We start from the raw sequence: 27,262 nt of genomic DNA, 5'->3' as shown, positions 1-27,262 counted from the left end.
ATGCCTATTAATTCCCTTTTCCTCTCGCTTGTCAGTTTCACCCAACAAACTGCTTCCGAATCTTCTTTTTGCGGCGTGGGGTCTGGGGGCGATCGGCGGAAAATCTACCAAACCGCCTGCAGTTTTGCGGTGATGTTAATTGCCCCTGGGGAAACGGCTGCGTCTGCCATGTGCCTGGCTAATGAGTTCTTTGCACTTATTGCTAAGGGGCAGGGGTGGGGTTAAACAAACGAGGTGATTTGTCATTAGGGGAAGGCTAATTAAAGATGGGCACCTTGCCAGCGGCCGGCGGCTTTTCGTGCTTCTTGCTAATGGCAAATGGCTGGGGGAAGCAAAGGATGTGGGTGAGGAAAAGCAAAGCCGAACCTTTCCTTTAGCAAGCGTTGGGGCAATGAAGCCCGTCGGGAAGGGTGGGCTCGTGGTGAAAGCCCTGGCCTGAGACCCGCATTCAGTGCCCGCCGCTCTGTGCCTCAGTTTCCACCTATCTTTCTTCTGCCAGCAAGCTCAAACCATCTCTGACCATGGAGGAAAACCGTGATCTCCTTGATCAGTGCTTCAGAAGTTTATTTCCCCTTCCTCCCTTGGAGATGACGAAAGAGGAAGGCGAGACAGCAAAGGATGCTCTGCATATACAAGTACGTGACAACAATTCTCCTCTGGCACCATCCACTGTATTTCTGCCCAGCAAGGGCTATGCACCAGCCCTGCTCCTGGTGTAAGGGGCCGATGGGGGCATGGCCAGCAGGCCCTATACTGTTCTCCGCTTCTCGGGGGCGGAGCAGCAGTAGAGCAGCCCTGAGGCTGCTCTTGCTGCCACCAGGGGCAGGGTCCAGAATACTGGCAAAGCGAGCGCCATTCACGTGTAGGGGCGGGGAGCACCATTCCTGTGTAGGGGCGGGGATTCCATGTCCCGAAACAGGAGCCATTTCTCCCCTTTCTCCCCTTTCCTTCCCTCCCCTCCCTGCAGGGTTTGAATTCTTCGAAGCCAGCGCCAAGGACAACATCAACGTCAACCAGGTCTTTGAGCGCCCGGTGGACATTATCTGCGAGAAGATGAAGAAGAGCCTGGACACCAACGCCACCATCATCGTTCCCCAGCCGTGCAGTGTTTTGGCCAAGTGTAAAGCGATGGGGTCTGGTTCTACACTCAGCTTCCTTTAAGGGTCCCCTCAAGATTCCCCCATTGGAGGAGGGGTCTCTCTGACCCCCCCACCCCAAGCACTATGCACCAGCCCTGCTCCCGGTGTAACGTTGCCCGGCTGTCAGTGTCAATGATCAGTGGAAATCGTTTTGCCTCCTTTGTGGGTGTCTGGTACAATCGCCGTTTATCGACCCTTCCCGATGAAAAGCGAACCCATCTAAGCTAACGTGCATGTATTGCTGAATCAATTGGTGGGGCTTTCGCCTGCTAGCAAGGAATGATCCTGAGTTCAGAGCTGTTCCTAGCTCCATATAATCACGGCCTTTTCTATAAATGGCCTTTTTCTGTTGTTAAGAATTTGTCAAAAGTCCCCCCAAAAAACATCTTAGAATTACATAAAACAATGGCCTGGGTCTTCGGCAGCTTTGTACAGAGGGTCTGGCCCAATTTGCGGCCACAGTCCTGGTGCGATGTTGTGCAAATCACGTGGAAAGAGATTCGCTGCAGCTGGACAAAATGTGTTTGAAATGAGAAGGTTTGTCCTTAATAATTCAGGATGGTGGTGACCGCACAAATAGCGCCCGTGTTCCTTTTCCCAGCTGTCTTCCCCCCCCAACCCCAAAAAGCAGGAGAATGTAGGGAGGCAAAATACAGACCCTCATGCCTTTTAATTCCCCTTTTCCTCTCGCTTGTCAGTTTCACCCAACAAACTGCTTCCGAATCTTCTTTTTGCGGCGTGGGGTCTGGGGGCGATCGGCGGAAAATCTACCAAACCGCCTGCAGTTTTGCGGTGATGTTAATTGCCCCTGGGGAAACGGCTGCGTCTGCCATGTGCCTGGCTAATGAGTTCTTTGCACTTATTGCTAAGGGGCAGGGGTGGGGTTAAACAAACGAGGTGATTTGTCATTAGGGGAAGGCTAATTAAAGATGGGCACCTTGCCAGTGCTTCTTGCTAATGGCAAATGGCTGGGGGAAGCAAAGGATGTGGGTGAGGAAAAGCAAAGCCGAACCTTTCCTTTAGCAAGCGTTGGGGCAATGAAGCCCGTCGGGAAGGGTGGGCTCGTGGTGAAAGCCCTGGCCTGAGACCCGCATTCAGTGCCCGCCGCTCTGTGCCTCAGTTTCCACCTATCTTTCTTCTGCCAGCAAGCTCAAACCATCTCTGACCATGGAGGAAAACCGTGATCTCCTTGATCAGTGCTTCAGAAGTTTATTTCCCCTTCCTCCCTTGGAGATGACGAAAGAGGAAGGCGAGACAGCAAAGGATGCTCTGCATATACAAGTACGTGACAACAATTCTCCTCTGGCACCATCCACTGTATTTCTGCCCAGCAAGGGCTATGCACCAGCCCTGCTCCTGGTGTAAGGGGCCGATGGGGGCATGGCCAGCAGGCCCTATACTGTTCTCCGCTTCTCGGGGGCGGAGCAGCAGTAGAGCAGCCCTGAGGCTGCTCTTGCTGCCACCAGGGGCAGGGTCCAGAATACTGGCAAAGCGAGCGCCATTCACGTGTAGGGGCGGGGAGCACCATTCCTGTGTAGGGGCGGGGATTCCATGTCCCGAAACAGGAGCCATTTCTCCCCTTTCTCCCCTTTCCTTCCCTCCCCTCCCTGCAGGGTTTGAATTCTTCGAAGCCAGCGCCAAGGACAACATCAACGTCAACCAGGTCTTTGAGCGCCCGGTGGACATTATCTGCGAGAAGATGAAGAAGAGCCTGGACACCAACGCCACCATCATCGTTCCCCAGCCGTGCAGTGTTTTGGCCAAGTGTAAAGCGATGGGGTCTGGTTCTACACTCAGCTTCCTTTAAGGGTCCCCTCAAGATTCCCCCATTGGAGGAGGGGTCTCTCTGACCCCCCCACCCCAAGCACTATGCACCAGCCCTGCTCCCGGTGTAACGTTGCCCGGCTGTCAGTGTCAATGATCAGTGGAAATCGTTTTGCCTCCTTTGTGGGTGTCTGGTACAATCGCCGTTTATCGACCCTTCCCGATGAAAAGCGAACCCATCTAAGCTTAAGTGCATGTATTGCTGAATCAATTGGTGGGGCTTTCACCTGCTAGCAAGGAATGATCCTGAGTTCAGAGCTGTTCCTAGCTCCATATAATCACGGCCTTTTCTATAAATGGCCTTTTTCTGTTGTTAAGAATTTGTCAAAAGTCCCCCCAAAAAACATCTTAGAATTACATAAAACAATGGCCTGGGTCTTCGGCAGCTTTGTACAGAGGGTCTGGCCCAATTTGCGGCCACAGTCCTGGTGCGATGTTGTGCAAATCACGTGGAAAGAGATTCGCTGCAGCTGGACAAAATGTGTTTGAAATGAGAAGGTTTGTCCTTAATAATTCAGGATGGTGGTGACCGCACAAATAGCGCCCGTGTTCCTTTTCCCAGCTGTCTTCCCCCCACCCCAAAAAGCAGGAGAATGTAGGGAGGCGAAATACAGACCCTCATGCCTTTTAATTCCCCTTTTCCTCTCGCTTGTCAGTTTCACCCAACAAACTGCTTCCGAATCTTCTTTTTGCGGCGTGGGGTCTGGGGGCGATCGGCGGAAAATCTACCAAACCGCCTGCAGTTTTGCGGTGATGTTAATTGCCCCTGGGGAAACGGCTGCGTCTGCCATGTGCCTGGCTAATGAGTTCTTTGCACTTATTGCTAAGGGGCAGGGGTGGGGTTAAACAAACGAGGTGATTTGTCATTAGGGGAAGGCTAATTAAAGATGGGCACCTTGCCAGCGGCCGGCGGCTTTTCGTGCTTCTTGCTAATGGCAAATGGCTGGGGGAAGCAAAGGATGTGGGTGAGGAAAAGCAAAGCCGAACCTTTCCTTTAGCAAGCGTTGGGGCAATGAAGCCCGTCGGGAAGGGTGGGCTCGTGGTGAAAGCCCTGGCCTGAGACCCGCATTCAGTGCCCGCCGCTCTGTGCCTCAGTTTCCACCTATCTTTCTTCTGCCAGCAAGCTCAAACCATCTCTGACCATGGAGGAAAACCGTGATCTCCTTGATCAGTGCTTCAGAAGTTTATTTCCCCTTCCTCCCTTGGAGATGACGAAAGAGGAAGGCGAGACAGCAAAGGATGCTCTGCATATACAAGTACGTGACAACAATTCTCCTCTGGCACCATCCACTGTATTTCTGCCCAGCAAGGGCTATGCACCAGCCCTGCTCCTGGTGTAAGGGGCCGATGGGGGCATGGCCAGCAGGCCCTATACTGTTCTCCGCTTCTCGGGGGCGGAGCAGCAGTAGAGCAGCCCTGAGGCTGCTCTTGCTGCCACCAGGGGCAGGGTCCAGAATACTGGCAAAGCGAGCGCCATTCACGTGTAGGGGCGGGGAGCACCATTCCTGTGTAGGGGCGGGGATTCCATGTCCCGAAACAGGAGCCATTTCTCCCCTTTCTCCCCTTTCCTTCCCTCCCCTCCCTGCAGGGTTTGAATTCTTCGAAGCCAGCGCCAAGGACAACATCAACGTCAACCAGGTCTTTGAGCGCCCGGTGGACATTATCTGCGAGAAGATGAAGAAGAGCCTGGACACCAACGCCACCATCATCGTTCCCCAGCCGTGCAGTGTTTTGGCCAAGTGTAAAGCGATGGGGTCTGGTTCTACACTCAGCTTCCTTTAAGGGTCCCCTCAAGATTCCCCCATTGGAGGAGGGGTCTCTCTGACCCCCCCACCCCAAGCACTATGCACCAGCCCTGCTCCCGGTGTAACGTTGCCCGGCTGTCAGTGTCAATGATCAGTGGAAATCGTTTTGCCTCCTTTGTGGGTGTCTGGTACAATCGCCGTTTATCGACCCTTCCCGATGAAAAGCGAACCCATCTAAGCTAACGTGCATGTATTGCTGAATCAATTGGTGGGGCTTTCGCCTGCTAGCAAGGAATGATCCTGAGTTCAGAGCTGTTCCTAGCTCCATATAATCACGGCCTTTTCTATAAATGGCCTTTTTCTGTTGTTAAGAATTTGTCAAAAGTCCCCCCAAAAAACATCTTAGAATTACATAAAACAATGGCCTGGGTCTTCGGCAGCTTTGTACAGAGGGTCTGGCCCAATTTGCCCACAGTCCTGGTGCGATGTTGGGCAAATCACGTGGAAAGAGATTCGCTGCAGCTGGACAAAATGTGTTTGAAATGAGAAGGTTTGTCCTTAATAATTCAGGATGGTGGTGACCGCACAAATAGCGCCCGTGTTCCTTTTCCCAGCTGTCTTCCCCACCCCAAAAAGCAGGAGAATGTAGGGAGGCGAAATACAGACCCTCATGCCTTTTAATTCCCTTTTCCTCTCGCTTGTCAGTTTCACCCAACAAACTGCTTCCGAATCTTCTTTTTGCGGCGTGGGGTCTGGGGGCGATCGGCGGAAAATCTACCAAACCGCCTGCAGTTTTGCGGTGATGTTAATTGCCCCTGGGGAAACGGCTGCGTCTGCCATGTGCCTGGCTAATGAGTTCTTTGCACTTATTGCTAAGGGGCAGGGGTGGGGTTAAACAAACGAGGTGATTTGTCATTAGGGGAAGGCTAATTAAAGATGGGCACCTTGCCAGCGGCCGGCGGCTTTCGTGCTTCTTGCTAATGGCAAATGGCTGGGGGAAGCAAAGGATGTGGGTGAGGAAAAGCAAAGCCGAACCTTTCCTTTAGCAAGCGTTGGGGCAATGAAGCCCGTCGGGAAGGGTGGGCTCGTGGTGAAAGCCCTGGCCTGAGACCCGCATTCAGTGCCCGCCGCTCTGTGCCTCAGTTTCCACCTATCTTTCTTCTGCCAGCAAGCTCAAACCATCTCTGACCATGGAGGAAAACCGTGATCTCCTTGATCAGTGCTTCAGAAGTTTATTTCCCTTCCTCCCTTGGAGATGACGAAAGAGGAAGGCGAGACAGCAAAGGATGCTCTGCATATACAAGTACGTGACAACAATTCTCCTCTGGCACCATCCACTGTATTTCTGCCCAGCAAGGGCTATGCACCAGCCCTGCTCCTGGTGTAAGGGGCCGATGGGGCATGGCCAGCAGGCCCTATACTGTTCTCCGCTTCGGGGCGGAGCAGTAGAGCAGCCCTGAGGCTGCTCTTGCTGCCACCAGGGGCAGGGTCCAGAATACTGGCAAAGCGAGCGCCATTCACGTGTAGGGGCGGGGAGCACCATTCCTGTGTAGGGGCGGGGATTCCATGTCCCGAAACAGGAGCCATTTCTCCCTTTCTCCCCTTTCCTTCCCTCCTCCCTGCAGGGTTTGAATTCTTCAAGCCAGCGCCAAGGACAACATCAACGTCAACCAGGTCTTTGAGCGCCCGTGGACATTATCTGCGAGAAGATGAAGAAGAGCCTGGACACCAACGCCACCATCATCGCTCCCCAGCCGTGCAGTGTTTTGGCCAAGTGTAAAGCGATGGGGTCTGGTTCTACACTCAGCTTCCTTTAAGGGTCCCTCAAGATTCCCCATTGGAGGAGGGGTCTCTGACCCCACCCCAAGCACTATGCACCAGCCCTGCTCCCGTGTAACGTTGCCCGGCTGTCAGTGTCAATGATCAGTGGAAATCGTTTTGCCTCCTTTGTGGGTGTCTGGTACAATCGCCGTTTATCGACCCTTCCCGATGAAAAGCGAACCCATCTAAGCTAACGTGCATGTATTGCTGAATCAATTGGTGGGGGCTTTCGCCTGCTAGCAAGGAATGATCCTGAGTTCAGAGCTGTTCCTAGCTCCATATAATCACGGCCTTTTCTATAAATGGCCTTTTTCTGTTGTTAAGAATTTGTCAAAAGTCCCCCCAAAAAACATCTTAGAATTACATAAAACAATGGCCTGGGTCTTAGGCAGCTTTGTACAGAGGGTCTGGCCCAATTTATGCCACAGTCCTGGTGCGATGTTGTGCAAATCACGTGGAAAGAGATTCGCTGCAGCTGGACAAAATGTGTTTGAAATGAGAAGGTTTGTCCTTAATAATTCAGGATGGTGGTGACCGCACAAATAGCGCCCGTGTTCCTTTTCCCAGCTGTCTTCCCCCCCCACCCCAAAAAAGCAGGAGAATGTAGGGAGGCGAAATACAGACCCTCATGCCTTTTAATTCCCCTTTTCCTCTCGCTTGTCAGTTTCACCCAACAAACTGCTTCCGAATCTTCTTTTTGCGGCGTGGGGTCTGGGGGCGATCGGCGGAAAATCTACCAAACCGCCTGCAGTTTTGCGGTGATGTTAATTGCCCCTGGGGAAACGGCTGCGTCTGCCATGTGCCTGGCTAATGAGTTCTTTGCACTTATTGCTAAGGGGCAGGGGTGGGGTTAAACAAACGAGGTGATTTGTCATTAGGGGAAGGCTAATTAAAGATGGGCACCTTGCCAGCGGCTTTTCGTGCTTCTTGCTAATGGCAAATGGCTGGGGGAAGCAAAGGATGTGGGTGAGGAAAAGCAAAGCCGAACCTTTCCTTTAGCAAGCGTTGGGGCAATGAAGCCCGTCGGGAAGGGTGGGCTCGTGGTGAAAGCCCTGGCCTGAGACCCGCATTCAGTGCCCGCCGCTCTGTGCCTCAGTTTCCACCTATCTTTCTTCTGCCAGCAAGCTCAAACCATCTCTGACCATGGAGGAAAACCGTGATCTCCTTGATCAGTGCTTCAGAAGTTTATTTCCCCTTCCTCCCTTGGAGATGACGAAAGAGGAAGGCGAGACAGCAAAGGATGCTCTGCATATACAAGTACGTGACAACAATTCTCCTCTGGCACCATCCACTGTATTTCTGCCCAGCAAGGGCTATGCACCAGCCCTGCTCCTGGTGTAAGGGGCCGATGGGGGCATGGCCAGCAGGCCCTATACTGTTCTCCGCTTCTCGGGGGCGGAGCAGCAGTAGAGCAGCCCTGAGGCTGCTCTTGCTGCCACCAGGGGCAGGGTCCAGAATACTGGCAAAGCGAGCGCCATTCACGTGTAGGGGCGGGGAGCACCATTCCTGTGTAGGGGCGGGGATTCCATGTCCCGAAACAGGAGCCATTTCTCCCCTTTCTCCCCTTTCATCCACTGTATTTCTGCCCAGCAGGCACTGGGTGATGGCAGTCACACATGGCCTCCCTGGCAAGGTTATGGTTAGCTTTCCCCGTCCCCCACACACAAATGCTCTGTGCTGAGCCTCACTCCTTCTCTTCTGGTTTCAGTCACTCTATGTGAGGTCCTTGGAAGCCCTTGGCAAGCTAATGGAGACTTTGCTGGAGGAAGAACCAACCACAGACTGGTTCCAGGAAATGTTTGAAGTGAGTAGACCATTGAACCGTGGTGGAGATTGTTTCTTGTGTTACAGCAGGGAAGAGCCAGAGATTTAGGGGGTCAAGCTTCAGTTGTGGAGGAATTTTCCACAACGGAGTGAATTTTAGGGAGACAGCACCAAATTCTTCCTGGGATAAGCGGGCATGTGCCCCATTGAAATCCACGGAAGCTGTGCCATTTTATGCCAGGGCTGGATTGGGACCAAGTTCCTACAATGTCATTGACACTACTTGGAGCGGCAAGAAAATCACCACTGCAGTAGCCAAATCCAAGAGAACCAGTTGAAACTGATCAGTTCTTCAAAGAGGAATTAATGAATATTGAGTTAAGCCCTGTGTATGGAAACTCATTCAGAGGAGACTTCCTGTTCCTCAGACATGAACAGAATATCGTGAAGAGCTGAGGCGTGGGGAGTTTGATGCACCTTCAGTATAAAAATGCAGTTATAAAAGGAGCTCGGCTGGGGGGACTTCTCTGCTCTTATTCAAATTAATAAAAAGAAATGTTCCTTTCTGTCATTTTGCCACTCAATGTAGGAGAAGGTGCCCAGGAAACAGACCACAGCAGCAGACATCAAACAGCATGCAATGTGCTAGACATCTCCCATTAGACAGTCTACAGCAGACATCACATACACGGGCCCAGATTCATCTCTCATGTAACAACTTTGGCTTCAATCGAGCTACAGTACACCAGAGGTGAATCTGGTCCCTGGGACTTGTCTAATGGAAGAGCCCCTTAGATATACATGTAATTCCTTTGCTACATGGAGGTCAGATGCTTTGGAGAAGGATTTTAGTGACAATTAAACCTGTTTAAGAGGAACTTTTGGGAGGGATTTTCTGATACTAACTCTGTCCATTCCCCTGCTCTACCAACAGCTCCTAAGGACATGGTTCAGTTCAGGGAAGGAGTGGGAAAGAGAAAGGGCCTTGCAGGCCAGCATCCAGCTGCTGACTGCCTATCAAGTGACAGTTCATAGCACAGTGAGTATAGCCGTACTCTTCCTTGAACTGACTTCCCTGCTTACATCAGATCTGACACTCAACGCAAATGCATGAAAAACTCTTCCAGGACAGCAGCTTGGATCTGAAGGTGACTAACATCCCTCTGCTTCCGTAAGAGAGAGGTTTACAAAACAATGCTGTGACCACGCTGCAGGCAGACTGCAAGAAGTAGAGGGAGACAACCCCCAAACTGATGGCTTATTCTATCATTAGATTCACCAAGTCAACAACAAAAGAGCTTCCACCCTAGTTAACAAGATGCCAAACACGGTCCTCTTTTGGCATTCCAGACCTTGGCTCCCCGGTACGGGCCGTGGTCGAGCTCGCCCTGAAGCTGCGTCCGAGCCGCCTGCTCTGCAGCCGAGTGCTCTGCTCCGTCGGATCGCCCGGTACCGGGAGGCCTTGGCGGTACCGGCGATCCGGTGCCGAGGGAGCGCGCCGTGAAAACTAACTAGCGCTCGGCGCTGAGAGCGGAGGAGCAAAAGCTGCCTCCTGCAGGAGCTGTTTAAAATGAAAGCCCCGCTCCCCTTTGTTCACTGACTGGAATGCATAGGAGCAATCACTCGAAGAAGAACTAAATCTAAGATTTATTGTTAAAAGAAAGAAGAGAGTTACAAATGATTAAAAGATCAATATCCAGACAAGTGATTTTCAATGTTCATAGTTCAGGATCACAACAGTGATGGAATAAACTGCTGGTTTGTAAAAGTCTCTCTGGAATCATCCCAACAGATCAGAATCCAAAGGCAGCTTAGATGTAAAGTCTGTTAGTTTTTCCAGGCATTTTCCAGGTTCTTCCAAATAATCATTTGGAAGATCTCTGTCCTATGGCTTACACTGTCCCTGTTCAACGTTTAAGCAGACTACAGATGGTAGGATCAGGCCCGAGCCTTCTCTTTTATAGCTATTCTACCAGGCTGACAAGCCTACCTCACAGAAATTGTCACAGAAGGCCCTTCCCCTCTTGTACTTTGCTTTGAAGATAATCTTCTGTTTCCTGTGCATACACAGTAAACTAGTTACATTCATTCACATAAGGTAATTAGCCGTTCTTCCATTATAACACAGATAGTTAAGCTGAAGATAATGTAGAAATGATTGGTTTCCTGAAGTGTCTTACATCTTTGATTTTAAGGTTAACTGAACACCTTGCACACATAATTAAGGCAATTAAGCCATGAAAGGGAATTTGCATCTACAAGCTAATTTAGTTACATTGTGAAACTTCTAACCGGGTATAGATAAACACAGAGAAATACACTTAGCATCTATTGTTCATTTTTGAATGAGTTGATGATTGCTAGTCTAATAAATCTCTTAGAAATTCACATGCAAGTAAACTGTCTTGATACAGTAAAAGTGCCTCTTGTTAAGTTATTATGGGTCATCCACAGGCTGAAAGAAAACCATTTTTTCATCTTTCCTGGTGACTAGTCCCTAGACATAGATCATAAGAATGTCATTTTCAATGCATAGACATGACTCTTTACACAGCATCTGTACATTTCACAATGATCTTGGTGACATGGGCTTTTCTTTGAGACTCATATGGCAATCTTTCAGTGAACTAGAATGTACATACCATACCCCTCGGCACCCACTCTGTGACCCTTACCAGTTAACACTGAGTGATTCCTGAGTCATCAGTTGACTTCAGCTCTGGTAGCCCATTAATGTACATTTCCCACCAATCTCACATCCTTATTAGTTTCTATTATTGTTGCGTTTCTTTATTCTGTGCCAACAAGGTGCTCAAATTACAGACTTCATGGTTTTATAATGTCTCTGAGTTTTCCTAGGAAACCAGGATCTAAACTTTGTTCACGGATGGGCAGCAGGTATCAAATAAACATAAGGAAGTATGACTTCACACAACACATGGTCAACCTGTGGAACTCATTGCCAAGGGATGTTGTGAAGGCCAAAAGTATAACTGGGTTAAAAAAAGAATTAGATAAGTTCATGGCGGACAGGTCCATCAATGGCTATTAGGCAAGATGACCAGAGATGCAACCCCACGCTCTGAGTGTCCCTAGGCCTCTGACTGCCAGAAGCTGAGGCTGGACAACAGGGATTGGATCACTTCATGGTTGCCCTGTTCTGTTCATTTCTTCTGAAGAAGCAGGCATTGACCACTGTTGGAAGACAGTATACTGGACTAGATGGACCATTGGACTGACCCAGTAAGACTGATCTTAGGTAGTGACCACAGTGAGTCAGGTTTTCAAGCATAGGTGCCTAAGTTTTGTCCACAAAACTCGAATTTGTTCCCATGGATGGGTACCAAGCTATGTGAATTCTGGTGCTGCAGACACAAATGTATATTCTGCTCATGCTGTTGGCCCATGCGCAGGACAGATTTAGGTACCTATATGTGACGGGGTGGTATGCTGTGCCCCAGCCTCTTCCATGAACACAGACTGCTCTGAGTCCCTCCAAAGTGTTCTAGGGATGCCTGCTCCTGAAATCCTGCTGGTAAGGGCTCTGATGACTGTTTGACCCCAATGGATGATCTTAAGTCACCTTTACTCTTGACCTTTGTTTTCTTTCTCCTCCCTCTTGTCTCTCAGGGGACTTCTCCATCCTCACCTTCTCTGTGGCTTGTACTTTCGTGTCTAGGTTCCTCCAGCCCCTTTACATATATTTCCTCTTTACCTGGCCCTGCAGGTTTTATTTCCACCCTCCTGGGCCTCCACACATGCCTTGGTGTCCCTGTTAGAAAGGGATCCCAGTCCATGCCCAGGAGAAGGCAGTGGGGCAATCCATCCACTATCCCTACATGTTTCTGCCTAAACTTCCCCTTGATTTCCAGAGTCACCTCTGCCATTGGGCAGAATTTATTATCCCCATGTACATATTCAGTTTTGATCCTACCTCTGGGAAGTATCCAGTGGGGTTTCACTAACTCCTGCCTGATTAGCAAACAGGATGAAGCTGTGTCCATTAGTCCCTTTGGTGGCTCCTCCCTACCCAGACCAATATGGTAACTACTTTCTTTTTTCTTCCCTGCCTGGGAGTCTTGTCCCAGCCACAAAACTGTGCAAACCCACAGCCCATTTTAGGACAGTCTCTTTTTAGATGTCCTTCACGTCCATGTCGGAAGCACACTGTAGGCCAAGCTCCCACTACAGTTCCTTGAGGCACCTTCCTCTGCTACTTGCTGCCCTTCCCAGCTGGAGGCACTCTGGTCCTTCTCAAATCTAGTCCCTTAAACCACTGACTCACTCTGGGAATGTCCGCCTCTGCAAATACCTCTGTATCTTTAACTATGGGGTCCAGATTAACCAGCTGGCGCCACGTAACCCATACTCAGGTATGCTCAGGGAGACTCTGAAGAAACTTCCAGAATCATGCAGTCCATGATCTCCCCCAGTTTCAGTATCTGGCTTTACCAATGAGTGGCCCAATCTTTTAATTTCTGTCCAAATGCACAGAGGCCTAATCCCTCAATCCATTTTTCAACTCTACATTTCTGGCAGTACTTTTCTGTGGAGAGGCCCCACCTGGTCCAACATGGCTGCCTTAATTATGTCATAATCTCTTGCCCGCTAATCACTAAGAGCCATATATGTGCTTCTCTGGTTAAATAGGGTGTCAGTCAAAGGGCCCACATTATTCTGTCCCTATGAGGTCTCACTGCTACTCCTTTAAGAGTAACCAAAACCAGATCAGGGTTGTTTGCAGGTCCCATTTTACAGAGTCTGATCTCCTGTGCCTGGTTTCCATTTCCTGTCACAGGACTCAGCAAACTTTGGGGGAGTTGTTGCCAGACCTGGGCTTGCTCCCGTATAAATTCCTGAAGACTCTTTTGCTGTTAAACCTATCAGGTAAGCAAAGGCTGTTTTTTCTGCATGCTGGGATTGTTGGAAGGTTTGTAGGGTCTTCTACACCAGCAGTTCTCAACTGGACTAATTGCTGCAGTTCTCTGCCTCTCTTTCCCCAGGCTTTCTATCCAAGCATTAGAGTCTGTGCTTTTCAAGGGTGGGAATGAGAGACTGGTGAGAGCACTCTGGGAGCAGAGAACATGGAGTCTGCTTGAAAACCCCCAGACTCACCATGAGGGAGTGTGTCTGCTGGTGAGGTAAGAGATCTAGGAGGCATCATTTTATCCTTGGGAATCAGTAGCAAATAGAGTGGCTGAGAGGGAAACTCCAGTTTATAGCTTTGTGGGGGGGGTGCCCTGGGTGGAAACACACAGCTCCCACCCATAGATATCAGAGCTGTCTGCTCAGAGCAGCTGAGTTTTTGAAGTGTGCAATCAACCCCATAAGTGGTTTCTTTTGTCTTCCAGTGTTCCGCTAAGATCTGGACTAATAACACCTGAGATCATCCAGAGCCTCCTCCCCTGGGTGAATTCCCCAACAGAAAATAGCCAAGTCACCAGCACAGCTTTCCTTGCCCAGGTGAAACACAGGGCTCTGAAGAGCAGTTTAATCAGTAGACTGTTGTCTGCCTTTCTTTCGGGAGTTGTACAGTTCAGTTAATAAGAGTAATTGTCATTTTAGATAGTAGAATGGATCCTCCTTTATATGGAAACCTGGCCAGGAACTTCATTCTACCTTTCGGAGTCATTCTCTCTCAGATATTTTTATTGCTGCTATTGGCTAAACTAGCTACACAACCACAGGTGCTGGCTGAGAGAGATACAGAGTTTGAATTACTGGATCTCTTCTGTCAAGTCCTAGTGCTGATACTAACCAACAGCTCCTGATTTTGGTTTAGCTCAGCAGATCTTCTGAATGAACCTAGTGTCCTAATACTATAAAACAAGCAACATACAAACACATTCACATCTATTTTAGATTCTCATTACTGTAGTATCTGAGTACCTCAAAACTCTGTAATGTATGTATCCCCACAACACTCCTGGGAGGTAGGGAAGCACTACTATTTCTATTTTACAGGCAGAGAACTGATGCACAGAAGGGCTAAGTGCCTTGCCCAAGGTCACACATGAAGTCCTAGGCTAGTGCGATAACTGCTGGACCATCCTCCCTTTCCACAGCCTTCCTCTAACATCTGCATCATATTTCCCACTTATGATAAGCAACTATCTTAGGGCCTTATCTGGTTCTAAGAAAAACAATCGATCTGTGCCTGTGATGGGCTGTACCTAGGCTTTGAGGCTTTTTACAAGAGGCCCTGTGGTCCTACTACACCCTGCCCCAGGAAAAGAGCCACAAATCTGGGTCTGTCTAGAGAGGCCTCAGGAAAGCAGCCAATCAGAGCCCATCAGGCTCAGCTAAAAGGAGCTGCAGGGCCTTAGCAGGTCAGTTTCTGGCAGGAACTGGAGGAGCAAGAAAGGGTGCTGCTCTCTGGCTACAGAAAGTCAGGGGATAGCTAGAGTTTGATTCTGGAAGCATTTGTTTAAGCTGTGTTTGCAGGAAGAGAGTCCCTAAGAACTTTAACCCTGAGGTGAGAGTGAAGCTAAAAGTGGCTGGTAGGAAGAAGCAACAATGAACTGAAAAAAAGCAGTGCCTAGCTACTGTTTACAGGGTCCATGGTTTGGAAGCCAGAGTTATGGGCAGGCCCAGTTCCCCTACCATCTACAGTGGTATAAGCCCCATGAAGGGGGAAAATGCTTATGGAGAGCTTGGACAAAGGGCAGAATTTCAAGGACCCAGAGTTGGGGCTGGAGAACCTAGTGAGGGCAATGGGACTGTTCTTGACTATCCCAGAGGGGTTCATTTGGACTTTGGGACTTAGCCAGAGGCCTGAGCCACAGAAGACTCACTGAGGTGGGCTGGCAGGGTTCCCCAGGGGTGAGAAAAGGACTGTGGTACCAGACCCAGCCACTAAGAGGCTCTCAAAATGTGAGTGGATCCCTATTATAGTGCCCAAAAGGAAAGCTCCATGGTTTTAAGACATTTCTCATTTGTGTGGAATAATAAAGTTCAGGGTTGGCTCTAGGATCCCACTGCTCATTGCTGTAGCTCAGCTAATACTGCTGCAGAACACTCTGTGTGTCTGTGCCTGTGTGGTGAAAACCTGGCCCCCTGTAAATACACTCAGAGTCAACCTATGATGCAGCTCTTGTAAAATGCAGCCAATTAACACCACAGTGATCATGGGTGTAAAGCTGTGGCCTCTTTTTGAGGGTCTGCTATTGCCCAAGATCTAAGTCAAGCTCAGGCAGTGTTTGGGTGATGATGTGCTAATTTATGAGCTGCTTGATGCCTGCACAGTTTTTGTCATGGCTTTGCCACGCATAAGGTTGTTCTGTTGTTGATCTTAATTTGTTCTGTGGCATTACATAGTTCGTGGTGTTACTTGTCACATGCACAAACACTCTTCCTATCACTGGTCCATCCGTAGTGGACCTATATGTGGATGCCTTGCCCTGATGTTAACAGCTGCAATGGACAAGCATTATTACAATTACCTGTGCTCCTACACAATGCTGCATTTTTGAAAGGCCCGATTTTATGGAGCCAGGTGTAGACCCTGAGGGGTGCATAACCCCAGCACAGAGACAGGCAAACTCTCTGTGCTGACCAAGCCCTTAGTTTCTTGCAGAGTGGCCTCCTGTTAATGTACTAAAAATTAAGTAGGCCTCAACTGTGTGCTGCTGTATACTTGTGCAATTATACAAGTCCCCAGTTTACACAATGGTATGGAACAGGGGCTTTGTTACATCAGACCCTGAATCAGGGAGAAAGTTCCTTAAATATATAGCCTTATATTAGTTATATGCTGGTACCTGGTCAAAGGGGGCTTTTTTGCTTGCTTTATTATTCTCTTGTCTGTTTGTTGTGCTGTTAATATGTGTTAATTAATGACAGTTAAGGACCATCTTGTTCTGTGTTTGTACAGGTCCTAGCACAATGGGAATCTGGTCTGTGACTGGGACTATGAGGCAGTGCTGGAATACAAATAATCACATGCTGATCTACAGAAATACTTTTGTACCCTGGCCATCCCCACTGGCTTAAGAGATTAGTCACTGAAAATGGAAGTAAGTGACCTTGACATCTGCAGTTTAACTCAGTCCCTTCATCTCCTGCACTGAGTGTTCTTTCCGCTCAGTATATGCTGTCTGAATGCACAGGAGAACCGTGATGGATGGTGACAAAGGTAAGTGGTGTTTCTTCTCCTTCTCTCTTTTCTCTTTACAGATCAGGCTGCAAGTAAGACCTGTGACCCATGACCATCCCTGGCTGCCACTCAGATGGACAGCCCTGAGGCTGTGTCCAGGGCACCTTTTATAGGCTTGCCCAGGAAACCCCTTAGAAAAGACAGCCCCTGCTTGGGGCTTGGGAAACCCCTTAGGAAAACTGGTTCTGACTGGAACTTGTTTACAACTTCCAGGAGAACTGTTCACTGTAAGGGCAGAGGGGCCCAGTGCTATGAACTAATGTCTGCAGCCCTTAGTTAAGCAGAATAAAAGTCAGGAGGAATTTACCTGAATGAGGATTGAAGGGTCTGTCCTGCATTCCATGCACCCCTTGGTATCCTCAAAACTTGCTCTGGCTGCAGTTGGCATTTTGTTGTGTCAGAACACAGCCTGAGCCCAGAGAGAGAGCTGCAGTATGTGGCTTTGTGAAGAAAAAGGAGAGAGTCACAGTAGTAATAAATCTCTGAGGGCTGGTCTTGTGTTGGGGGTGGCATGCACTGGACAATGTCTACTGACGTGATCATGAAATGCCATATTTCATCAGAGACGCTATTAAGTTAAATCCCAAATCTAACCTCACTGGGGCAAGATGTTGACTGATGTTACAGATAGAGATTGGCTGCTGCACATCACAGAAGGGTTAATAACTATTTTGTGGTGCCCAGATGGATGTTTTAGAGTGTTGTTTACAATGAGGGGTCTCAATCTTTTTCTTTTGAAGCCCCCCGCCCTCAACATGCTATAGAAACTCCATGACCCAGCGAGGGAGGGCCCTCCAGGATTCAGATGTGGGGGGGGCCCTCTGGGCTTCAGCTACGGGCAGGATTCTGCCCTGTGGGACTGGGGGGGCTCAGGAGCTCCACGGAATGTGGGGGGCTCAAGACTTGCCCCGCAGAGCAGGGGGATTGGGGTCCAGTGGGCTGTGGGCCCACAGTTGAGACCAGCTGATTTACAACACAGCACTACAATAATGAGAGAGACAGTTTAGTTACACCCATGTTCAAACAGTTGCAATTTACATATAAAACAATGTAGATTACAACAGTGCTCCAGGAGCTACAGTGGCATGGGAGGCAGCTATACTGCCATCACCGGCCATATACCTGCGGTGATTCCCTTAGACAGGAGGAATTCTCTAACATCAAGCTGCAGCTGGTTTAAGTTCACTGAGTGCTACTTAGATGGTGCAAAATGAACTTGGTGGGCCAGAGAATACAGCCCTCTGAGCTCACAAGCCACAACTCTGAGTTGCTGTCTATTAACATGTATTAAAGAGACAAGGTGGGTGAGATCATCGCTTTTATTGAACCAACTTAGAAGTGGGAAGTTGGAAGCAACTTGAAAGTTAGTCAAATAAAAAAAATTACCTTACGCACCTTATCTTTCTAATCTCTTGGGACCAACTCGGCTATGACAACACTGCATATTAACATGTATGTCCTACACTTTCCTTGCATGCAGGATGGTGAATTTTACCAACAAACTGAGGCATGAGGAAGTGGACCAAGCAGTAGAGATGACTGTAAATGTCTGAAGTGATATCACACCACTACATTTTGTGACAGTAGACAATGGCAATGCTAATACCATGATTACATTTGCTTCTAAAAGCTGCCTGGTTTCTTTGGTGCTTCCTTAAAGAGTATTTCCAAAAGACATTTCGAAGTGCTAAGGAAAGTAAACAACATGAATTTCAGTGCTGCCTATCGTCTCCTATCAAGTCAGGCTACTCCTCCTATTGATGTGCAGTATCTGGCCCCTATCCTTCCTATCTGGTGACTATTACAAGCCAGGGTAAGCTGAGCTGCCTTAAGGCTACTCTACTTTATGGCAGCCCAGGGGATGGGGAGAAACTTTTCTCCTTTCCTGTCACCTCCTGCACAGAGTGCAGCTGAGCAGAAAGCACAGATTGGAGACTGAGTATAAGGCCTTATTCTGCCCTCAGATACACATGTTAAACTTGCATTGAATGCAATGGGAATACCATGGTTGTAACTGAGGGCAGACTTTAGGCTTTAAAAGGAATTACTACTCAAAAGATTTCAGGATTGGGGCCATAGTGTAAATCTGCCCTGTAAGGAAGATACCAGTCTCTTCATAAAATTGATTACTTTAATAGGAATCATTTAAATTTAAGAAAAATCTGGGAACTCACACAGAAACAGTGTTTAATATTTAGAAATACATGTGTGCAGGACAGATGTGAAAGAAATATTCACAATGTTGAAATTGGATGGCCCAGATCCTTACTTCCTTGTATGTCCCCTTTGAGCCATTGCATTGGCTCAGAGGGCAAAAAGGGAACTAAATGTTGCTTTAAAGTGGCAGCTGAAGATTCCCCTGTAAGTACTAGGAGGTATCCTGGGGCAGTCTAAGGACCAGGAGGGGGGCATGGCAAAGGTATGAGAGGTGGGACTGGAGCATGATGTGTTCTTGCAATCTTGGCCAGCAGCATCTTGGGAGTAGCTACCTGGCACAGAAAGTTAAAACTTGGCCCCAGACAGTTTAAGAGATTGGCTGGGTCAGTAGAAAGGTGACTTGAACCTACCTGTGAGCCTCTGTTTCCCCAGAACATGAAGCAGAGCTCTGGAAAATCTGGGGGTTTGGCTCTGAGTTGTTGACCTAACACATGCCTGTGTGGTTTGAAACATTAGCAACAAAGAAAAGTTAAATGAGATGGCAAGTTTGAGGACCATGTTTTTATCTTTGCTCAAATTATGGTTGTTTGAAGTTGAGTTGATTATTTGGTTCCCTCAACTGTCAGCTAAAACCTTTATGTACTTTGCCAGAGCCTGGAGACTTTTTCCCCATTTGATGGGTCTTGTGGTGAGCTGGGTCATGTATATGGACCTGGAGAAGAAAGAGGAGGTGGCATTCATTTGGATGAAGAGAAATTTTGGACAATGGATTATGTCTGGAAAGGCAGGTGTTCTGTTTCCCTGATCAGCTCTCCCCCGAAAGTGCAGTGAAGCAACAAGCATTAGCTTAAGACTCTTGCGGCAACTTTATGTACAGTGAATTTCATTGCATATGTCCCGCTTGCTGATGCCACCATGGCAATAGGTAACACATGAATACAAGCCAAGTTTGATTTAAAAAAAAAATTGCCTCAGGTTAGGCGGTTGTGTTCATATCTAGGTCCCCAAATAAATGGCTTGACTTGTACTAGCACTGAGTGCTAAGAAATTCCGAATAGGTACTCATTTTTAAAAACAATATTGGGCAAAGTCCACTGGGAGTATGAAGCAGTTTTGCTATATAGAAAGAGTAGCAAGCTCCAGCAAACAGGCTGCTTTCAATTATCTTTGCACTATACCCATTTTTGGAGAATGACTTTAGTCTAAGTCTAACTTTTCTATGTTGCAGCTGTGTGGGTATTGTATTTCCACTAACCCCATCTCCCAGGCACCTGGGAGATGCAAGGGGCTAATTATCTGTATTGTAAAGTTTGAGCTGAGGTTTTTTGGGGGGGGGAACCCACAGCTGGCGTTGTTGGGCAAAGTAATGTAAAACCTGCTGTCGCTCATTTCTCTCTTCCTCTCTCTCTTTGCAGGAGGAATCATTTTTGTTTGCCTCTAAATGTCACAGAGTTGAGAAGCTTTGACCCAGCTGTGAAACTTATTGGCCCACCCCGACCATTTCACCAGTAGCTGCTTTTTTTCTCCCTTTTCCTTTCTCCGTTAGAACTTTTTCAATCCTAAATTCTCTGAGGTGGTGAAGGACTCCATTTTTCCTCTCTGTTTCCATGATTTCTAAAACATGCATTCTTGGAACAAAATGGCCTCTTCCATGTGGTGCTGGGACTTCTGGGGGTGATGCTGCATTTTGATGTGTAGAGGGCGATGGGGGAGCTCTTAGAGGGGTCACATGACCCTCTTCTGCATGGGTCATCTCGCCCAGAGCTCCCTTCCCCCCGATTGGTCAAATCCACTCTTGGGAAAGTCCTTTGTTGCTGAAACCCATCTTGATTGGCAGGGGGCTATGGAGGCGTTCTTAGAGGAGTCATATGACCCTCTTCCTGCCTGATCACTCCACCCCAGGACACCCCCAGATTGGTCAAATCTCCTCTCAGGGTGATTGTGTGTTAAAACCCATCCTGATTGGTAGAGGGCGGTCGGAGGAGTTCTTAGAGGGGTCACATGACACCCTTTACTTCTAGTCATGTGTCCGTCTTGACCCTGAACATAGTATCCCTGGGTCAGAGATGTCAAGTGATCTCTCTCCTGCCATCCATCTCCATCCTCTGACAAACAGAGGCTAGGGACACCATTCTTACCCATCGTGGCTAATAGCCATTTATGGACTTAGCCACCATGAATTTATCCAGTCCCCTTTTAAACATTGTTATAGTCCTAGCCTTCACAACCTCCTCAGGTAAGGAGTTCCACAAGTTGACTGTGCGCTGCGTGAAGAAGAACTTCCTTTTATTTGTTTTAAACCTGCTGCCTATTAATTTCATTTGGTGACCCCTAGTTCTTGTATTATGGGAATAAGTAAATAGCTTTTCCTTATCCACTTTCTCAACATCACTCATGATTTTATATACCTCTATCATGTCCCCCCTTCGTCTCCTCTTTTCCAAACTGAAGGGTCCTAGCCTCTTTAATCTTTCCTCATATGGGACCCTCTCTAAACCCCTAATCATTTTAGTTGCTCTTTTCTGAACCTTTTCTAGTGCTAGAATATCTTTTTTGAGGTGAGGAGACCACATCTGTACACAGTATTCGAGATGTGGGCATACCATGGATTTATATAAGGGCAATAATATATTCTCAGTCTTATTCTCTATCCCCTTTTTAATGATTCCTAACATCCTGTTTGTTTTTTTGACCGCCTCTGCACACTGCGTGGACATCTTCAGAGAACTATCCACGATAACTCCAAGATCTTTTTCCTGACTCGTTGTAGCTAAATTAGCCCCCATCATGTTGTATGTATAGTTGGGGTTATTTTTTCCAATGTGCATTACTTTACATTTATCCACATTAAATTTCATTTGCCATGTTGTTGCCCAATCACTTAGTTTTGTGAGATCTTTTTGAAGTTCTTCACAATCTGCTTTGGTCTTAACTATCGTTGCAGCTAGCTGGTGGGGGCTTGCAACCAGGGTGGACCAACAGCCCCTCTATCAGCTCCCCACTCCCCTAAGATCCCTGTGCTGCAGCCGCCCAGCAGGCTATCAATCATCATAGCTGTGAACCGTATTAAATTGTTTGTTTAAAACGTATACTGTGTGTATATCTATATAATATATATTTTTGGTCTGGTGAAAAAAAATTCCCTGGAACCTAAACACCCGCCCCCCCAATTTACATTAATTCTTATGGGGAAATTGGATTAGCTTAACGTCGGTTCACTTAAAGTCGCATTTTTCAGGAACACAACTACCACGTTAAGCGAGGAGTTACTGTAGTAGCATGTCAGGTTGGAACTGGCCAACTCACTGGGTAGAATGTGCATCCAGGGCTGCATTTGGTGAAGAGAGCCCCCACTTGCTGCAGTGCAGTGGGAATCCACATGAAGTTTCCTTAGGATCATTTTCCTAGCCAACAAAGGAGGAATTGTGAGCTGTGTCAGGTCAGCTAGTCAAGTGGGAAGGAGCTGGTACAGTCCAGAAAGTGAATCAGTCTTGTCTGGGAAATCAGACCCATGTTGATAAACAGTGTGATTGGAGGTTTTTCCCTGGGAGAGTGAGTATTCAGTTAATCTCTTTCCTGCTTAGCCAGCATGAACGCAGAGCTATAAATAGAAATGCAAAGGAGTGAAGTGATCTACCTGCGAAATACATGGATTCCAGTGATAGCCCTGGTTGGGGAGAGCTCTTTCTGGGGCCAGTGATACCATCCCCTAGAGTCTGTGCTGGCTGGAGGGGATTATGGATAACAAGGACCACTGCCATTGTTCAGACAGGTGCTCAGACACCATGATGATACATGCAGTGTAAACCCCAGACAGGCAGATTAAATGAACAGAAATTGTGGCTCTCACGCTGCCAACCACTCATTCTTTGCCCTTGCAGAGCTCAGCCGGGGATGAGCCTGCCAGTGTCCCCCAAGTGCAGGCACAGCCTTGCCAGCTACAGCACACTTTGGCCACAGTAGGATTTGACATGTTAACCACACACCCTCAGACTCCTGCCCACTGGACACCTTGTTTAGAATTTAAAGCTTGTTGCATTATACAGTTTAGTTTAATAAACGAGTCAAGACAAAGCAGTTGTACTTTAGCATGTGTTAAACTGGTCGAGTGAAACGCTAGCCACCACAAACACCAAACCTTTAATCCTATTTAAAGCAAAAGCCCACAGTGGTCTAAATGGAGTTATCTACAGGAAGAGTTGACCAGAGTAGCTATTCTGGGATAGTGCCCCAATGAGGTTGCGGCTATTTCAGAACAAGCATGATTTTATTCCAGGATTTCTTGGAATAAATCATATGAAGCACATGAATTATTCTGGAATTGAAGTCACAGATTCTGAAGTACTCGGGGAAGGATTACTGAACGCCAGTCAGCTTCCATGTGTAGACAAGGTATAGTAGTGACTGGTAACGCTAAAGGTAGCATGGTGTGTGGTTTCACGCTCTAAGGCCTAGTCTACACTAAAACTTACGCCGACCTCGCAATGTCCCTTCGGAGTGTGAAATATTCATCCCTCGAGAGATGTAGTTAAGCCAGGACTGAAAATTACCCGCACCAAACAGCGCACAGGCCAGTGTTCACCTCCCCTTCTGAAGGGAAGATTTGCAGGACAAAGGGCAGGGATGAGGCATTTGAAGTACAGCTGGTCAGAAAATGAACATTTTTTTCCTGTAAAAAAATTTCATTTTGGGGGGCAAAGATTTATATATATTTCAATTTTTTTGGCTGAAAATCGAAACATTTCAACTTGGAAATGCTGCTGCAGTGCCTCATGGGAGCTGTAGTTTTGATGTCTCAGGCCCCCATTCTTTAGAGATCAGGCTACCTAGTCAGTCTCCATCTCCCATGATGCACAACGGTCACTCCTCTTGAAGAGAGAAAGTGATGCATCATGGGAGTGCCTGGGGCATTATGGGAAATGTAGGTTGGCCAGCCCTAATGTAAAGGTTTGGAAAAACAGGGGGAGGAGTGACATTCTATAGCTACAGACTCTGCTGGCCACAAACACCATCCCCATGAAACCTCCTCACCTCCCCACCTCAACTTCTGCTTGGGATCATGATTGTCTCCTTCACCTGTTTTCCCACATAGAGGTTTTTGTCTAACCACATCACTGAGCCCAGCGTGCACTGGCTGGGCCTCAGCGACTCAGCAAAGGAAGGGGAGTGGCGCTGGCTGGATGGCAGCCCCCTGTCTGTCAGGCAAGTCCCTCTCTGTTCGGCCTCTATAGAGAAAGAACTGTCCGTTACAATCAGCTGTTTCTGCTTTAAAGAGCCAGATGGAGCACTGATACTATTGCAATTATTGCCAGAGGGGTTCCTGGTCCCCTTTATTGGCTAAAGCATGTAAAGAAGGTTGAGTCTGCTACTGCCTCCATGCTAATGTCATCCAGGGTCAGCACAGAGCAGGGGCTGGACCTGGGATGTTCCTGGGGAGCAAAAAGCTGCTTTACACTGGGACATTCTGAATGTCATGCTAAGGAAAGGTGCTGGGGAGAACAGCAACATGGCCCCATGGGAACAGGGCCATGGAGAAGGAGGCAGCACTCCTGGGTTCTAGTCCCAGCCCCATGAGTGTTCTCTGCTGGCAGACTGTGAGGCACGTCTCTCCCTGCTCTATGCCTCAGTTTCCTCCCCTGTAAAATGCACTGGAAACTGATGTCCTCCAAGCTGAGAACAGCTCTGGCTTGAGCAGTGGCTGGGCCAGCTTCCCCCTATTCAGTGGTTAGCACCAACCTGCCCTGGCCCTGATCTCCAGGCACCACCTCAAGCATTGAGTAGGTAGATCTGTCCATGCCCACCTTGACTCTCTCTGCTAAAACTATCAGACCAGTCACGGCCCATTGGCCTTGGTGACATGGAGACCTGTCCCCTAGGAGCTGGCTCATTTCACTCGACCTGCATGGAGAAGGTTTTCGAACCAGAGACACTGTACACATGTGGACTCTGTTCTGTTGCTATGACTCCAGCCACACTGGGGATTGGATGGGAGATGATTGTCACCAGGGCAGCCTGTGTAAGCCAGGAACAAGTGGAGCATTTGCAGGGGTGCTGGGATACAGGCATCCACCGGTGGGAGTTGCGGTAGGAGCAGAGCCATCTAAATCATGTTTCTGCAGTGCAGGCACAGTCAAGCATCGGTCTCTTTGTGCCCCGACTGCCCTCTCTGCTGTGATGAGCAGCCACCCATTCTCTGCGTTCTTCCATCCATCCAACTTCCTCTTACCCAGCAACTGCACCACCTGGCCTGCCAACCCCTGCTGTTTGGATGGTGACATTTAAAGGCAGCTAGAGCTGTATGAAGCAGCTGGCATCCACCAAGGTCCTTCCATCCAAAGTTTTTGGTACCCCACCTCCCTTGTAGAACTTCCATACCCACCTCTAATTCCATGGGGCTTCGGTTTGCATTTCAGGTTCTGGGGGACCGGGGAACCCAGCAATGTTGGGCAGCAAGGGGAGGACTGTGGCAGCCTCCGCTTCGACGGGAAGTGGAATGATGCCACCTGCCCCGTGACTGAGCACTGGATCTGCGAACAGCAGTGCTAGCTGAGTCCCGGAATCCACAACAGGGATGGGAAGGAGTGGGGGGTGTCACGCAGCCTGCCCCACGTGGGACAGCTTAGGAGCTATCATCTCTCTATAGCAGTGATTCTCAGACTACCACTCGTGAAGTGCAAGAAGCTCTTCAATGTGTCTCCTGCAGCTCTGCAGCACATGCTATTGAAACATGGTGATTTAATTATTAGCAGATCTAAGTTATTAACCAATGTGGATGCTTTTACTATGTTATTAACCCATTAAGTTATCAACTTGCACTAAACTACTAACTTATTTGTTGTGAGAATAATAGATATAGATAAAAAATGAAATATTTCCCATCATAATGTTTAAATATGAATAGTACTATAGGAAATGAAACAATCAATTCACCTACTGTGGCTCTTTAGCATAATGGTGATGGCTAATTCAGCTCCTGAGCCGCTGAGGTCCATGTATCACTGCTCTACATGCTGGGCGGCTATTGCAGCGAGCTGAGCTATGGGACAGGATCATGGAAAGCAGAGGTGGAGAAGCTGACTGGCACTGGACCATCTAATCCATGCAGGAGTTTTCTGGTACCATCCTGGCACATCTTTACATCACTTGTGCCCAGAACCTTTTTGGTATGTGTGTTTTTATAGCATCAGCCCACTACATGCCAGATTCTGGGAGCAGGGTCTGCCTCTGGTTCAGAGCTGAACTTTGTTTTATATCAGCAAAGTCTTGGCCATTACCTTAGCTCAGGCCTTAGCCTCAGACCGGGCCTCTGATACAAGGACTTTTGTTTCAGGACCTCATCTTACTACATTCCCCCACTTTTTGTCTTTTTATGGGGAGGATGTTTTCCCATCATCCCAGAAAATCATAATGCGTGGAGTAAAGAGAACCCATTGGGCTAAACATTATTATTTGGTTACTTTATTTTACCATCCATACACTCATGCCCCATCTGTCCCTTAGTCGGCACATTCCCTCGTACGACTGATAGACAAATTTTATTATCCAATTATTATTAGTCCCTTATGGTGGGCCTGGGAATGTTAGTTTCGGGACCTCGACTGAGTTGTGGGGTCTGTGCTTGTGTGTTGTTAACTTCACTGAATGGTATGAGATGGCCTTTGCCGGTATTTGTTAGTCCACACTTGGGGCTTTGTTAAGAAAAAAAATCTAAATTTTATAAATAAAATAAATATATGGATATATATATAAATGAATATATGTTGTGATTACTATGTGGCTGATAAATGATCATATGTGATATATGACGGGGGCTTATATGCTGTATATGTTAGAAGTATATTCTTTAACACCTTACTCCTTAAAATGATTATTCATTACCACAGCGGTACTGATTCACATTCGCATCCCCTTCTTCACTCAGTACTGTAACTTAGCTTTCTTGGTTTGACATAACATGTAACAGCACATTCCCATGAGAATAACAATTGTTAGGGCGTGGACTCCCATTAGGATTACGCTAAGGGTTCGGACCACTGGATGTAAAGTCACATCCTCCAGAATTGCCCACCAGAGTCTTTCCACCTCTCTTTGTACATTTTCTATTTCATTCATTTGCTGCTGGATCAATTAAGTTATTTGTATTAGAGGTTCCTTGGTTCTCGCCACCAAATCATGTCTATCCAACTGCAAGTGTTCCACTGGGGGGAACAGCTCAATCAGTAAGTCTTGTAAGTGTTCATGTGGAATGATCATTTCAATGACAGTACTGCCTTTGCTTGTTGGCCAGAGGCCTGGGCTCCTATTTGGTATTCTGCTGGTAACAAGTATGCAGAATCCAGCATCACTTGTAGGGCAAATGTTGCCAGCTATGGAAAAAATTATGAAAACCTATAGCACAGATCCCATCCTGAATTTGTACTACCTCATTAACCAGTTTCTTTTGTCCTAGTTCAGCCTAACCTTTACTTGTGTTATTAATATCAATTGTGGCGTAGCACTCACACAGTCACAGGGGGGTAATGCTGGACATATGGCTTGTTTACAAGCGTCCCCACACTATTTGCCTAATATACCTTAACTGGCTCCTGAAGCCGTCTAGGAACTGCCATCATGAGATATACGCTTTTGCCGTCCGCATTGTCCAATCTTGGAACCCT

The 27,262-nt window shown here is 47.8% G+C and overlaps 1 protein-coding gene and 1 long non-coding RNA gene across 5 annotated transcripts in view; one reads left to right on the top strand and one right to left on the bottom strand.

Moving 5' to 3' along the window:
* LOC120391388 (maestro heat-like repeat-containing protein family member 2A) overlaps window positions 1-27,262 on the bottom strand; it is a 257,457-nt gene that overhangs the window by 152,360 nt on the left and 77,835 nt on the right. The window lies entirely within an intron of this gene.
* On the top strand, window positions 12,948-19,632 carry LOC120391426. Of its 2 annotated transcripts, XR_005591297.1 has the most exons (6): window positions 12,948-13,180; window positions 13,297-13,434; window positions 13,645-13,756; window positions 16,167-16,427; window positions 17,929-18,261; window positions 19,257-19,632. It is a non-coding gene; the product is annotated as an uncharacterized LOC120391426 (long non-coding RNA). The 2 variants fall into 2 exon arrangements; XR_005591298.1 differs by lacking the exon at window positions 17,929-18,261 and having other exon boundaries at window positions 12,956-13,180.

The sequence above is a fragment of the Mauremys reevesii genome, linkage group 25, assembly GCF_016161935.1.
Source record: "Mauremys reevesii isolate NIE-2019 linkage group 25, ASM1616193v1, whole genome shotgun sequence".
In the NCBI taxonomy this organism is placed as follows: Eukaryota; Metazoa; Chordata; order Testudines; family Geoemydidae; genus Mauremys; species Mauremys reevesii.
Note: the sequence above shows the minus strand (reverse complement) of the source record. Positions and strands in the feature narration are given on the sequence as shown.